This window comes from Grus americana, chromosome 14 (assembly GCF_028858705.1).
Source record: "Grus americana isolate bGruAme1 chromosome 14, bGruAme1.mat, whole genome shotgun sequence".
Lineage (NCBI taxonomy): Eukaryota > Metazoa > Chordata > Aves > Gruiformes > Gruidae > Grus > Grus americana.
The window spans coordinates 21,555,564-21,571,873 of record NC_072865.1 but is presented as its reverse complement, the minus strand read 5'-3'; the positions used below and the strand labels follow the sequence as shown (position 1 = coordinate 21,571,873).

At 47.2% G+C, this 16,310-nt stretch overlaps 1 protein-coding gene across 3 annotated transcripts in view; it reads left to right on the top strand.

The window, feature by feature from the left end:
- NRG2 (neuregulin 2) overlaps positions 1–16,310 on the top strand; it is a 174,610-nt gene that overhangs the window by 39,490 nt on the left and 118,810 nt on the right. The gene's annotated exons all lie outside the window — the stretch shown is intronic.

Here is a 16,310-nt window from a genome sequence, read left to right as displayed (position 1 = left end):
CTTAAGAAATGGGAGCATCTCTCATACAAGGAGAGGCTGAGAAGCTGGAAATGTTCAGCCTGGAGAAGGATCAGGGGAACCTTATCCATGTCTATACATACCTAATGGGAGGGAATGAAGAAGAGAGCTGGACTCTTCTCAGTAGTGTCCAGTGACAGGACCAGAGGCAATGGGCACACAGGAGGTTCCATCTGAACAAAAAAAACCCTTTTCTACTGTGAGAGTGATCAAATACTGGTGCAGGTTGCCCAGAGAGGATGTGGAGTCTTCATCTGTGGACATACTTAAAACCCATGGGACTCATGCCTCCTCCTCCCCATGCCCATCAGTGGGCATGGACTTATGTACAGGCTGTGACAATGCCTTCTAGATCCTTCTCTGCCCCTTTTCTGCCTGTGGGGCTGACTGTCCTGCTGAGGTCTGGCATGGTGGTTCACACTGACTCAGTTGTTTCTTATTTCTTTTCTGACTGCATCTCCCAAGTTCTTGAGATTGGTTTGAATCCAATTCCTGTCCTGTGATATACTGGCAGCCTCTTCTGGGCTGGCATCATCTGCATGATGAATAAACCTGCTTCCTTTTCTGTTATCTGGCCATAAGTAAAAACACTAATTAGAATCGACCTAAAATCCACCTCTCTGAATCCTAACTTGATACATTTTCCATCAGACAGTAAGCCATTTATTACTACTCTTTTAATATGTTTTTTCTACATGTTCTCCTATTATATTGCCATTTTAAGCTCCCTTAACTTGCTTAGGAGACTATCACCAAACAAATATCAAGTGTCTTACTAACATCAAGAAGTGATAACTGTTGCTTTTCCTCATCTACAGAGTTCCTTTCCCTGGCTGTCCAGGGAAGCTGGGTTGGTCTGAAGAGGTTGTGTCAGTTCCTGTACCCTTCCTTGCTTGCCTCTAGTACTTATGGTAATGAAAACTAAGCTAGTGGGTCTGTAATTGCCCAGATTTTCTTTTCTTCGGTTTTGTAAAGCACCACTTCATTTGCACTTTCTGTGGCCTTCTGAGGCTACTTAGTTGCCTCTGGAGCCCAAAACCCAGCAGCCTTCATCAATGCCTTGAGATAAGGCTTATCAGGCACATCTCATTGGAAACCCTTCACATAGAAAAGTACTCCTTACTCTGCTCTTGCCTTGTCTGAGGGTTAAATCTTGTCCTCTTGTAGTTGATAATAGCTGTGCTGCATCAGCTGCTGCTTTTTTCTCACACTGGTATTCGTGACCTTCAACATGTATCCAGGACAACTGATAGCTTTCCAGCTCTGAGCAGTGGACATGCCATGTCTCCCTTTCATGACTGATGGGCTTAGAACAGTTTCTCTCCCTCACTGTTCCTCCAAAGGTACCTGTCTTGGCTTTTCAGCTTTGTCCTTTTGTGCTTGTGAGATTGCTTTTAACTCTTGCCTATTGTAATCTAACCTAGTGTCAGTTCCTCCTTCTGATCCACAAGGATCTCATGATTCAGCTGTATTGGTCCCTTCCTTTTTTTCCTGCCTTCTCCCTGGCAGCGAGAGAGCTTGTTGAAGGCCTGCTTCTTCAATAACCTAGCAGATCTGTCGCTGTTCTTTGTTTCTGTAGTTCAGCCTTCCAAGATATTCATACCAAAGCTCAGACCTTATGGTGGTTTGCCTTTCTGAAATCAGCATTTCAGCTTTCCTGGTACCCCTCTGAAGGCTCCCGAACCCTTTTGGGTCAGTCATCCGCACCTGTGTTGCTTTCCATGTTTGTGTTCTCCCCAGTCCTCCACACTGAGTCACTCTTGAGAGTAAGCCTATCAGTCATCTGCACTGTTCCTGTCCCAGAAATTTTGCCTCAGTATGTTCCAGTTTGCCACTGTGTCCCCAAAGCTGCATCTCTGCACTGCTGGGACTTTCTGTAAGTCTGAGTTTTCCATTCTCCCTGGACCCTGCAGCCAGTGCCTATGTCCTTGAAGCACACAAATAGTGTCACTTGTCCTTCCAGAACAGGCTGATACTTTTCTGAATTCAATTTGAATTCTCCCAGACAATCTGTTGCACCTAGTAAATCATAATTTTTAAGTTAGCATCTCCAGGGCATTTGGCAAACTGATGCAAGGTTCCTTGTGCTCCTCCTATGACAACTGTGACTCCTCTGTTAGCCTCTTCCTGGATGCCATTGTCTGGACCTGTTGTGCTTCTGCTATAGCCACCCTGCAAAGTTACCAGGCTGTTTTTCAGAAAGAAAGCTCTCAACTCTTTTTTTGTCTCTTATTATCACTTGAATGTGGGATGCATGAAAGTTTTATCCTTCCTGATTCACCGTGGTATCTAGCAGCTAGCTATATAGTCGATACACATTGCAGAGCAAAGATGACCTTGCAAGTGTTCATTATTGTAGTGTTGCTACATCTTCCAGAAGCATGGTCAAACTCAACCAAACTATGGTCCTTCCACTGTGTTGACCAGATGACCTGCAGGGTATTTGGGCTCTTCGTATGTATCTTCTTATTGCCCAAGAGGATGTTAACATCTAGCTTGTGGCAATGAAGGCTTCTCAGAATCCCTCTAAGAGAGCTAGGGGATTGCAGGACACTTGACATGGAGATGTCTAGATCATGTAGCACAAGTAACCATTACTCCTGCATGGGAGGGTTGTGGTGAAACCCTTTAACCAAGAGTTCCTTCTAAAGCAAACTAGAAGCCTTTTTTTTTTCTTTTTTTTTCTTTTTTCTTTTTTTCTTTTTTCTTTTTTCTTTTTTTGTTTTTTTGTTTTTTTTTTTTTTTTTTGTGCATTGGTGCTCTTGTTTTTCATTCAATGTAATGGGTGTCAGGCTGGAAGGAAATGGTGGTGCAGCTCTGTGGGATTAGCAAAGACACTACCTACTCTGCTGGTGTTAGTGGATCAGAAAGCCTGCTTTATTGTATGTGAAATGAGTAGAGGTAATCTTCTGTTGAAGGGCTGGACAAAATTATTCTCTTTTTCCTGTCTGTATAGTTTTCTTTGAAAGCCTGCTGATGCTCAGCTGGGCCAGGTGAGGATACACTGTGAGACGATATCCAGGCCAGTGTCCTAGAAGCGGTGGTGATCATCAGGCATCTAGTAATTTTCATCTTGGATACAATGGAGACTGAAATAGTGGTGGGGACCCTTGTGCTACCAGGATGCTACTATGTGCAGTTCTTGTGTGCCAACAAGTCGTTTTGGAAGTCCAATCTCCATCACCATAGCAAAAAACACAGGGGCAGGAGCTGAATGTCCCAAGGATGTCCATCTTCCTGCCACTATCTTTCCGTTGCCAGAAGGCTTTCTTACCCTTGAAGTTCTGCAGACCTTGACTGCTTGCTGTGAGTTTCCTCTTATTTCATGATCACTCAATAGCATTCTCCTTTCTAGTACACCAAGTGAGTTTTAAAGTATGCCTGTTTTGCTTGCTATGATGACTCAATCCAATAGATTTTTCTCTTATTCCATTACAGCATTTTCCCCTTTGCCCTTGATTGAATGCTTCTGAACTCTTCTTGTAGTTTTCAGTCCTTCACTTGCTTCATATCTGTGTGGCATCCTGTTCTCTGTGAAGGCGCTAAACGCTAGGAAATGTGGTCCTGTAGATCCATAGACCATGGGCTGGTGAATCTGACCTTGATCTCACTCTAGCATAAAGAAAATTTCTGCCATTTTATTATTTGCTCTTCTTCTAATGGATCCAGTTACTTTCAGTGCCACTTTGGCTCCATACAATCACTAACTTCCCGGGGATGAGATCATTTAATGATGACAATTAATGTGTAAAACAGGGCTGGTATTTTAGCATTGGTGTAGGCAATGAACAGTCTTAAGACTGTAAGGTAGGAGATGTAAAGCGCTGTTCTACCACAAGCTGTAGAAGTCTACAGAAATAGCTGCCCAGAGCCAGACAGAAGGATGTAGTTGCAGAGGAGACTATATCTGATGAAAAGAGACCACTGGCCTGTAACACCCAGACTGCGATAGCAATAGAACAGGCACTTCCCAGTGCGTCCGCAGCTCTCCTCACTGTGCACTTCAGGGCAGGTGCTCTTTGCAGTGTGCCTTGAGCTTGAGGGGTTAATATGATAATGTGAGGTATCCTAAAACAGTATGCATGATAGTACAGCTAGCTCTTCTCCTGACGTATATAATCATAGACCTGAGATCAGGGCACCTTCCCTTCAGTCAGACATAGAGATTGCTGGTACCAGTCACAGGTTATAAACTAATTTTGGCAGTTGGCCATAAAACTGCTCCTTCCAGTGAGACACAGAGGCGTCTGGTGTCAGCCTGACACAAACCATTTGACCAGGGAAAGGCCTCTCTCCTGGTGGGATTGCAGAAGGGCTGATGCTGTTAGCGAAGGTAGAAGTATAGAAAGAGGGGCTCATAACCCTGCACTAATAAATATTAAATGCCTGTTATCAGGCCTGGTGTTTGCTTTGCAGCCCCAGCTTTTTAGCCTGTTTTGGTGGTTATCCACTGAAGGCAACAGGTTTATCAGCAAGTTCAAGCATGTTTGGACTGCAAGGACTCTCCTGGTGTCTGGCACGTGAAATTATCCTAATCTGCCTTTAATATCCCACTCTGTACTCTAGGTGCCATGACATACAATCTCTACCCTGCACCTCTGGCTTGGCTTACTAGCTGCTCACAAAAGGCTTTAATCCTCTCTCCATCTCTGTAAACACTGCAGCATACTGATTTTTTCCCACATCAACACAAAGATTCGGCAGGGTGCCAGAGCCTGTGGGCTCACACGGCAGAAGAGGCTGCAGCTGCTTTTCTGGGGAGCAGGGTGGGCTGTGCTTATATGGTGAACGGCAGTGCAGAAGTGAGCATGGTGGTTATGCGTCCCTGTGCTGCCCAGACTGCTGTGTGCTTTCAGCCTGAAGGGCTCATATGCCTTCAATGGCTCTTTCCCCAGGAGGGTGGTGCAGCCCAGGGTTGGGTCATCAGGGTCACCAGGGAGGTGGGGGATCTCCATCATTGGAGATTCCTGGGTAATGGATGCTGGAGGTGCAACAAAATCAGTCCAGTGGTGAGGAATCTGAAATTAAACGAGCAGTTGTTGTAACAATCTTCTCTCAAATGGACTCTCTTGGTCCCTGAATAACCATGTATTTGTTGATAATGATAGCAGTTCTGGCAGGATAGAAAATGGAGGATCAACCTCCTTCTGATCTCTTGGCTTTCAAAAGATGAATGTGCACTCTGCTTAGATAGTTCATTTAACTGCATGCTCCCAGGGAATTCAGTTTCACTTCCCATATCCAAACTAGGAATTAAGGACAGTGTGGTAATTGCTGTTGGTCCACCTCATTTCAGCAGCTTTAAAAAAGGAAACCAGGGGAAAAGATCATATTTTTTTATAAGGTTTTGGGGTTTTTTTCCTGGCTCACTGACACAGGAAGCCAAAACACACCAGTCTGGAAAGAGGCAATGTGTCTTATTAAAAACCAAAACAAATTGCAGAACCCCACCAAAGCTAACAGGTTGCTAATGAAGCTTCCTGTCTGAACACGATTGTGCTTGTCTGTAGTAGGGCACCTGGAAAGTATTTTCATTGTTTTCCCTTTCTCAGGGAAGATGGTATTTTTGTTTCTCTCCATCTCAGGGTGTGAAGATCTAGAGAGACAGAACACTTGGGAGAGCTCTCCCTCTGCTGCTAATGCAGTAGTAGTCATTTCCGTCTCAGCCCACAGCTGCCGGACTTCCCCTGTTGAGAGGATCACTGGTTCCCAGGACACTTCGCCAGAAGAAAATGCTTCCAGATAGGGTTAGTAGCCCACTAGGAACAGACTGAGCCACTTAAGAAATGATGCTGTGCTCTGCCAGAAGAGTTCAGTTAGTTGGATAATTCCAGCAGGTCATTAGAGAACAATAGGAGTGGAAAGTACAGATTAAGCCACTGCTATTTCTACTGTATATACATTATGCAAGGAAGGAATATAACAGTGTGATAGGGACTCAGGTAGAAAAGACATTTCAGACTGGCTGTGGGCAGCAGAAAAATTGGACAGAACTGCTCAGAGATCCAGACTGGTCTAAGCCCAACAAAGGGTTATTTTGGTGATGGCGAGGTGGGTAGGGGCGTCCTTCATTTCTCCCCAGACTGACAAACTTTACCATTGCTGTTTATTCCAGGAGGCAAACTTGAGTTGTATGAAGCATTACAGATACGGTTTCTCGGTTGTTTAGCTAGACATCCATTCCCAGTCTGGTAGATCAGCTGGTTATCACTGTGCTCCGAGTATTTGGTTTAGTCCCCTCCTGTGAGCTTCTCCACCACAACATGTTCTGGGATCTTCACTGTGTGTGTGAGGATGTGCGGAGGGGCTTTGGGTCCTGCGACTCTCTCTGGAGAAGAACCTTAGCTGTGTGAGTTAAAGAAAGATGTGGTTGTCTTGAACGGAAAATGGCAGGACCAGCATTAAGCACTTTATGGCCCTCCAGCAAGCCTTCTTGCAAGGAAGCTTAGCTTTGTCCCAAGCTAAAGCATAGTTCAGCCATTAAATTATATATCAGAAACATAGTCAAGGGCCTGAGGGACATGTGCTTTGATTTGAGGGACGTGGCATTGCTGCTCAGGTAGAAAGCTTAGGTATGTAGGCTGCAGTCTGTGCTTCAACCCTAGCAGCTCACCCTTACACAAGACACATGCACCTGCCATGGTGCGAAACACTTCGATTGTCCTTAGTTGCTGTTTCCAGGCCTGTCTTTTGTTTCTGGATTCTCCTGGATCCAGCAGCTTGGAGGAGAACACATATCTGCCTGGTGTGCTGTCTCCAGGAGAGCTTGAGTTCCTGCCTACTTGCTAGGCCTCCTGCCTGCAATGTTTACATGCCCAGTTATCATCTTCTTGTAATGCTTGTTTAGCCTTGTTTGCTGTCTAGGACTTTCTGAGCTCGTGGTGGCATCTCCCAAGGCCAGTGCTGGCAGATCATGGTGTTCAAGTTGCCCCTTTCCATCAGACTTTCCAGGCAGTCTGCAGGAGACCTGTGCAGAGAATGAGTCTTGGTGCATTGGCAGAGATGTAAATAGAAAGAAAACCATGTGCATGTTCTGCTGAACTGGGAGACGTCTCAGGGGTCTGTCTGTTGTCTCAGACTCTGCTGCTCAGTGAGATGTGTCAGTTTGTCAAGTAGCACATGAGTACACAGTTTGAAGGAGGACGGGGATAAGCAATAGTGCAGGATGTGTCTCTTCAGGCCAGCCCAAAGGGCACAATTAGTTCCACAAACTCCAAAGGCATTACAGTAAGGGGAATCTGTACTCCTGAGAGCTGGATAAATGATTTCTACAACACATTATCTCAGTTTGGGAGTCTCTTGCTCAGATCAATAGAAGGTATTGCTTCTGATTCAAAGACCTTGGTCAGTCTCTTATTCCAAGGCAAATTATGGGTCACATCTGTTGATTTGGAGTCCGGTACAGCAGGATGAACTGAGGCTTGGATTGCCAGGAGGAGGAAGCGCAGGGAAAACCAGCACTGGCTTTCTAGGGCCAAATTCAATGCCAGTGAGAGTGTGACACAGAAAGGAGAAAGGACACAAACTCACCCTTGTTGACTCCTTGGTCCATTTGGTCCTGACATTTTTAGTTACTTTTAGTTGGCCTATGAGCACAGAAATGATATCATGTTAAAGGAATTGCTAAGCCAGAACTGCCGCCTCATGTGAATTTATTTAAGCATATCTCATGATATATTTTTATGCATTGGTAATTATCATCCATACCCAGATTGCCCTACTTATGCTTTCCTCTTGTGTTGTTACTTGTTCATGCAGGAGTGTTTTCCCCGGGGGGTGTCATCAAATACATTATAAAAGTAGAAGACACTGAAGTATGTCATATATAACCATTTTCATTTTTTTTTTTATAACTGGCTGGTATGCAATTAGCATAAAATACTTTAGCATCAGAAGTTTCCTAGTGGAAGAGATCAAGTGGATTTGAACAGGTTCTGAGTCCCACTGTCCCACGTAGAGACTTCACCAGGGGAGTTCACACCAGCACTGCAGGCAAGGCTGAGCAAGCAAACTGAGGAGGGCAAGCAAGGGAACGTTGTAGTTTTCAGAAGATTGTAAGAAAAGCATTGAACTGAGTTCAACTCCAGGATGGATTGGACAGGTCCTAGCATATTGGGCAGGAGAGAGCAAGAGGCTGCTTATTAGCCTGCTTTCTCAGCAGTGCTGATGATTTGTTTCTGCTTTCTCAGAAATTGTTAGGTACAAACAGCCCCCTTCTGCACAAACCTGGCTGTCTAGCAAGTGCATGCATACAGATGCCAATCTCTGTAAAGTGTTACCCCAGCTGGGTAGAAAATGCAGGCGTCAGAAGAGATGCTCCTGTTGAGTCTAGAACCAGAAAGAAGCAGAAGACATCACAGGGAGGAGAATCTCTGCTCTGGGGACTGAAGATATTCCTAGGTCCTTTAAGATGGAGGAGATGCTGTTACCCATCCTCCAGACCCCATGAAGGCTCTCTGGAAACGGACATGCCGTGTGGAGAGATGCTGCAATTCTGGAGGTTTCTGCTCTGTCAGGATGCAGATCTGGCCACCAGTTCTCCAGGCCATCAGCTTGTCTAGGAAGGGTAATGGAGCTTGTGTGGACTCTGCAGAGGCACCAGGTCAGTACTGAGGCAAGCAACACAGCTGTGAGCTGCCCCGAGGAGTGGACTGTCTCATTTTGTTGCAGTTCTGGGCTGACAGGTTTGCACTGACCATGCTAATATCTCTGTCATCCAAGCTATGAGCCCAATCCAACATCCAAATGGCATTCTCTCTTCCTTGCCCCACCATCCCTCTCCCTGTGCCTGCAAGTCTTTCTCTTTGGTACATCTTCCAGCTGGCTGCATGGGGTTGCAATGGTTACACTAGCAGCTGAGATACCGAAAAATTTCTCTGTAGGGCTGGGCACAAGTCCCTCCTTCTGTAACTCTATTGACTTTGGTGTGTTGTGTAGGTGGTAGGTGTGGGAAGAAAGTTTCCTACAAATTTGTCCCAGAAGAAACTGTGTCCTAGAAGAAATGAGTGTTGGGGCCAGTGGACTCCATCTTGCTTCAGGAAGGTCTGATTTGTGACAAGCATTGCAATTGGTCTTCAAGAAATTTTCCCCATCAGGTACAGAGTTGTTTAGGGCTTTATTGGACAGCAGTGTCACAGTTAACAGCTGCAGCAGCTTGCCTAGCTTGCCTCTCTCTGCTCTCTTTTGTTCCTCTCCAGGACACTCACAGGCTTCTGTGCTTCCTCTCTTCCTCCATCTGCTCTTTCCTGACCTTACCTTGTTCTTCTCTCTCTAACATACCTTTTTCTCTATTAGGTATTAGGTAGCTGCTTTTTGGAGGAAAATCATCACCCACAAGGCCTGTGGGCATTTCTGCAGAGACGTTGCATCTTTTGGAGCTTTGTGGAGGCACAATTTCTTTCTCTTCTGGAACATCCTGGCGACATCTTCCAGGCAGCCACACTTACTCCAGTGAGTAGTAGGGTTAGAGGCTCCCTGGGCACACAAGAGCCTTTGTGCCTGGCTCTCTGTGTCCACAGTGGCTCACATTTCAGGCCTCCTGACCACAATCTCTGCATTTCTGCCCATCTGCTTAAATGGAGTTGAAATCAGACAGGAGAGTCAGAAGTTTCTAGGAGGAGAAATACAGATTCATGCACAGATCAAGAAGTTTAATTAGACTTGTTTCTTAAGTAAAAAGGTGGAAATGTTTTTTTCTGGTTTCTAGAAATGCAAAGTTCTTCCTTATCTGAATGTAGGTCCAACCACCACAGCTGCTGTTCACCAATGTAGAGCAGTTCTGCTGGAGAGGGAGACACTTGAACAGAACTAAAGGAAGGGGTGGGGAGGGATTAGAAAAGACCCACAAAAGTGCCTTGGTGAAAGCACTGATCTACTATTGGTCTGCATGGTCAAATAGTGGCAACCTTGCTACTGGAGGGAGTGCTTCATGGATCCTGGCCCACGTGGGATTGCATGTGTTGGTCTTGTTTCCACACTCACTGAATCCTGCAGCCTGCACGACCTGGCATATAGATTAACCAAATGTTTAATTTGGGGGCTCCCTTCTTCACACCCAAATGTCTGTGTCAACAAGTCTGAGTAAGGATTTAAGTTCCTGGCCAATCCCCTTTGATGACGTGCTTTGGGTAGCATTTGGCTCCAGTAAGTGTCGGTGGATCCTTGCTAACCCATTGGTTACTGGAGTCACATCAACCCTTGCTTTCCCGGTGCAGGGATCTGTTGCAGAGTCACATGGGCTAATCTGAATCAACTTTGCAACTGGTCCAGGCACTGACATCAGCTCTGCCACCACAAAACAGAAGCTTTCCCTGCCCATGGAGGAGAACTGCTTTTCTGGCTCGAGATCACTGGGGCTGGCCTCAATATCCCTGTTAATGATGCCCTGTGAGTGGCAGAGCATGATACTCTCATGATCATCTGGGAGGAGCAGGTCTGGGCTTCCAGAACAGCTCCATGACACCTACCTGGCACTGGTTTTTGGCTGTCGTGTTCCCTAGCTGTGATGGCACAGTGTGTGCTGTGGACTGGGCCCTGCCAGCAGCTTGCTGAGAAAACAAGATGGGGTGGGTAACGTGGGGAATCTGCCAGGTTCCTGCCAGGGGACGTGCTGCAAGTGTTAACTCTCCCTGCAACTCTGCTGAACCTTTTGCACAAACTCCGTGTCTGTCAGTTAGTGTTTGCTGCGGCCAGTCTGTCCCTGCTGTGAGGAACCTGTCCTAGGTGCAATTTGGAGGTGTCGTGTGATCTGCAAAGGCCAGGCAGCCCTGATGCAGGCTGGAGGAAGGCAATGAGGACACACACATGTATGTGTGTGTAGGGAAGTTTAGCTCTTCATTTCCCTTTGGATTTCTCTGGCAAGAAGAAAACAAGACATCTTACCCTGTGGGTTCTGCAGATAAGGGATCATCTCTGTAAGCTACTTCTGCAGGAGTGAATACCATGATTTGGGTGCAGGGTGCTGGCTGAATTTGGGGTCAGGAACCTAGAGATGAGAATGGAGGTAGGCGCGTCATCTCCAGGGCAAGCTCGTAATTAACAGCAGACCCTACCGGTTTGGCACAATGCAATCTTTGCCTTCGGACTATCCAATAAATACCATGCTATTGTATGATTTGGAAAACCTAACTAACATAATAATGAACCTATGCAAACTCCAGAAATGGGAGGAATATACTCACCGCTGGCTCTCCTGTAATGGCTTTCTACTCACAAAGGGTACACTTTGGGAGTTCTCACCTGTAGGAGGTACAGAGAAAAGAAAACACCACTCCTTGGATCCCTACATTAGCTTAGAAGGTAAAAGATAGCAGGAAGGCTTTTGCCCAGGTTCCTGACTGCCTCCCAAAAGGTGAGCCTGGGTACCCCCCTTGGCTTGCTGTGGTGAAGTGTCCTGAGTGTTCAGGTAGGAGCACTTAAGTGGTCCTAGCCCAAGAGGGCTAGTGACACTCCAGCTCATCTGCCAAGTTCGTTCCCCACCTCACAGCACACGGGCTATGTGGAGAACATGTGGAAGTGCTGCAGTGGATGGTGGGACCACAGGATGGTTCTCTGAATTTGGCTGGTGGAACCACTTGTTAGAGACCCCTGTGGGTGTCCTCTATGGGCCCTTAGGAGAGGAAGGCAGGAGTGGGAAAAGATAGGGGAGATGCCAGAAGAGATTCTGAAGTAAACTGGCCTGTAGGGAAAAAGAAGACCTGAACTGGACAGTGGAAATCTCATGCTGTATGTGATGTGACTGCGCTTTTCTCTGGTTTCTGGACAGTAAATGGAGTGCACTGAAGGGGACAAGCTTAGAGCTTGACTTCACAGTATGAACAGAAAGCAAAGTCCTGGGTGGAGAAGGGGCCTGGGAAAGACCCTTCTAGGAGGAGGGGAAGAAACTTGCCATGGTGAGTTGTGCTGTGGAAGAGAGCCAATATTTTGAAGAGATCTTTAACTCAATTCCCATTTGATAATTCCAAATTTTCTATCTTTTTCAAATTTAAATTTTAAATTGTCCATAATTAAGTATCCAGGTCTTGGATAATCACTTTCCTTAGTTTTGACAAGCATCAATGCCTGTGCTGCTTTAATAAAATCTTCCTTTTATACCACCATCTGGAAACTTCGCTTTCCAAATCTCTTCCTGGAGATTCCCAATCAAGAACATCTTAATGCTGTGTTCCTAGTGACCTGAAATCTGACCTGGGCACTGCATGGAAAAGTTCTATTCATAGCTGGAGAGTGCTAGTGACTCTCTGATAAAAGACTGAGTTGGATTTTACTGCCAGGTCTAATAATTTCATTAATAGAGATTTCCCTTCGGGATGATCCCTTTTATGCAGGGATCTGTTTTGCTGAATTAGCTGCATGCATTCTCTGCCTGGGACAGAGGTCCTGACTGTCACGGTCCTGATTGCTGCCACCCCAATGACGCGCAGTTCAGCGGTGCCGAGGTGCCTGGTTCTGTCAGAGCATGTGGCTGACGCACTCTAAGAAGTCCAACTGTGCAGCCGTGTTTCTCCCGAGACTGGACCCACAGCTTGAGGCTCTGGGACCTGAGCAGAGATGCTGAGGGCAGAGTTTTGGGCCTACATCATAGGATGCTGGTGTTCCAAGCAGAGCTGAGATCTGATGCAGAACTGACTCAGTATGTGTCTAGGGCAGCACATGAACCTTAATGTTACAGTGCCAGAAGATGTAAGGGGCTAATCCTGCCACCCTCACTGCTAGAGCAGGATCTCGTTACTATGGCTGTTGACCTGAAGGAAAGTTTTGCTGGTACCTCCATCTGCCCTCAGTTAGCACTGACAAAGCTTTTCAAGGCACCTGTTAAAAAGGGTCTCTAACTCCTTAGGAATTCCTTTTGTTTGTAATCCTCTCCCAAAAGGGCCCATTAAAAAAATGAAAAGGCTACAAACAGGTAATTAATGCTGATAAGAAGAGTTGTTAAAAAAGGACAGGTCTAAGCTGAAGGGTGTGTTCTCCCCTCGATAGCAGAAGTTTGTGCCATCAACCTCTAAAAGTCTAGTACAAGATACCCAAACCTCTGTAAGAGTGTCTTAAAGGACAAGTAAAGCTGCTTATCCTCTGCACACAAATACATTGATCTAAAGAGAGCAAGAGGCTGTAATTTTTTTGATGATTGGGAAAATCCAGTCCTAAGCCCTTTGAGGGCTAGGAAGTGATCTTGTTCTGAACCCTGCATGCAGGTAACTGGGTGTGTTGGGTTTGCGTGGCAGGGTTTTGGTGGCGGGGGGGCTACAGGGGTGGCTTCTGTGAGAAGCTGCTAGAAGCTCCCCCTGTGTCTGATAGAGCCAATGCCAGCCAGCTCCAAGACGGGCCCGCCGCTGGCCAAGGCCAAGCCAATCAGCACCTCTGTGATAACATATTTAAGAAGAAGAAAAACACTTAGAGAGAGAGAGCTTTTGCAGCCGGAGAGAGGAGTGAGAAGATGTAAGAAACTCTGCAGACACCAAGGTCAGTGCAGATGGAGGGGGAGGAGGAGCTCCAGGCGCCGGAGCAGAGATCCCCCTGCAGCCCATGGTGAAGACCATGGTGAAGCAGGCTGTCCCCCTGCAGCCCATGGAGGAAGGATGAGGGGGTGTAGAGATTCCACCTGCAGCCCGTGGAGGACCCCACGCCGGAGCAGGTGGAGGCACCTGAAGGAGGCTGCGGCCCGTGGGAAGCCCACGCTGGAGCAAGTTCCTGGCAGGACCTGTGGACCCGTGAAGAGGGGAGCCCACGCCAGGGAAGGTTTGCTGGCAGGACTTGTGACCCCGTGGGGGATCCACGCTGGAGCAGTTTGCTCCTGAAGGTCTGCACCCCGTGAGAGGGACTCCATGCTGGAGCAGGGGAACGATGAGAGGAGTCCTCCCCCTGAGGATGAAGAAGCGGCAGAAACACCGTGAGATGAACTGACCGTAACCCCCACTCCCCGTCCCCCTGTGCCGCTGAGGGGGGGAAGGTTGAAGCCGGGAGTGAAGTTGAGCCCGGGAAGATGGGAGGGGTGGGGGGAAGTGTTTTAAGAGTTGATTTTATTTTCTCATTCCTCTACTCTGTTTTGCCTAGTAATAAATTAGATGAATTCCCTCTCTAAGTTTGGTCTGTTTTGCTCGTGACGATAATTAGTGAGTGATCTCTCCCTGTCCTTATCTCAACCTACAAGCATTTCGTTATGCCTTTTCTCCCCTGTTTAGTGAATGAGGGGAGTGAGAGAGCGGCTCTGGTGGGCACCTGGCCTCCAGCCAGGCTCAACCCACCACACTGGGATAGAAGTAGTGGGACAAAATCCACGGGAGACCCTGGCAAAGGAGATGTCTCAGTGTATGAATGACGAATGCATCATAGCGCTAAGGATGAATGGTTGTGGCTAACGTCTATGCACACTTGGATCATGTTCAGCAACATACCTTGAGAGCAGTAAATGTATCTTGGCAACTCGCTTTATTTAGCTGCAGCATGCAAATGTGAGGCTGCTCCTGCCTTTCACTCCTCATATGTCAGCGTGACTTTGAAGTGACAGATTTCCCCAGATGCAAAAGCGTCAGCATGCCATGAACAACAGCCCAGAGTCAGGTGAAGCTGGAGGTGGTGATTTTCCCCTACATGTATTTATCTGACTGCAGAGAAGGATTTTATACCCTGTTCAACACATGCTTTTGAAAGAGAGGCTGAGTGTGATGCTTTGGAAAATCCCGTCCTTAGACAGATCTCTCTTATGCAGATAATAGTCTCTGCTGCTTTATTTTTTAAATCTCCTGTGCCAAAGGTTTTTTCTGTCTTCCTGTGTCTCCTAACGGTGCTGCTTGCAGTTATAACCCATAAGCTTTGCTATTACAAAGTTGTTACAAATTCTGTGATCAGGGTTCCTGACAAACGGAGACAGATTTTTAGCCTCCTTGGAGGGGAGAAGGAGCCAGACCTCCCCCAGTTTAGTCTTTGGGTGGCTTCACTCCCCAGGACAGGAGCTGCTGTTCACCCAGCAGCACTGACTCTGCTCACGTTGCTAAGCTGGTGTGCATGGGAGCAACAAGGCACATGCACTCTGCTGCATTAGCAAGGCAGGCTGGATGGAACACGCGCTTCTAGGCACAAGCTCCTGCTTGCTTCAAGGCACGGGAATGTTTCTCTGTGTGGAAATGGCCCTTCTTTGATTTCCCAGCCCTCCCCTGCTGCCTGTCACGATGGCTGCCAGCTCCTCCCATCTGCGTTGCTCCAAGGAGCCCACTGGAGGAGGCAGCCTGTGTAGCTTGGCACCAAGGCAGCGGGGTTAGCAGTCGCCTTGCCAAGTGTTTTCCTCTTGTCTCCATGGCTTGGGGAGGTAGTGTGATTTGTGCTCTCGGTCACTGACAGGTCTCAGCTGACAGCTCCCTCCTTCTTTTGTAAAAATTACTTGCAGAGCAGCTAGTTGAGACATGACAAAGTTTTGAAAGAGGGAATTTCATTTCCCATACGGTTTCATGAGAAAGGTCACTGTTCCACCCCCAGTGCCACTCTGGGTAAACTAAACACACACAGCTGCGCTTGCCGCACAGGGTGAGACAGCTTGATGCAGGCCAGGATATGCACGCCAGGGAAAGGGTCATGCTGGCAGCAGGGGCTGGGGAGAGCAACCTGGGGTGGGTGCTGGTGCTTCACAGGGTGGGCCTTGTGTTGCAGCTCCGGGCAGGACTGTGGCAGCACATCAGCTCTGTTATGGCATTGTGTGCCTCTGGAAAGTCTCTAGGCTGTAGACTAAATTGCCTTAGATCTGTGTGGTGCCCTGGCTGCGCGCAGTAAAGACTTCGCCTGTACAATACCTGAGTATCAGCAAAGAGCCCTGATGCTTCTCACCTGGCTGATTTAGAATCAGCATCACCCCTTGATTTCCATGAAAGCATACCCATTTTGAATGGTTGTAACAAAAGTGGAGAAGTGGGCTCTGATGGTGTTTGGCCCCTATACCCGGCTCATTTTCTGATTCTTTACTTGAGCAGATGTCTGTCAGTGTAAATCAAAAAGTGCCTTCAGCTTACACTGGCAAACAATCCAACTTGTGGGGCTACTCATAGGTCAGCTGATACTGCTCTGCCCCACTGTGACTTACAGTAAGCAGATCCTTGCCTTGTGCATAGCTGAACTTCCTCCCAGAGAGCGATTTAACATCAGTAGTTGTTACTCTGACTCAGTCTGGCATGGAGTGAGTGACGGCTGCAGCGCTCAGCTCAGCAGCCATGTGGGAGGATTTCCATTTGCTAGCAGAAGTGGTTCCAGCAGCACGTATACATAACATCTCCCTGGATGCAACATGGGGATCCATCCAAGGCAGC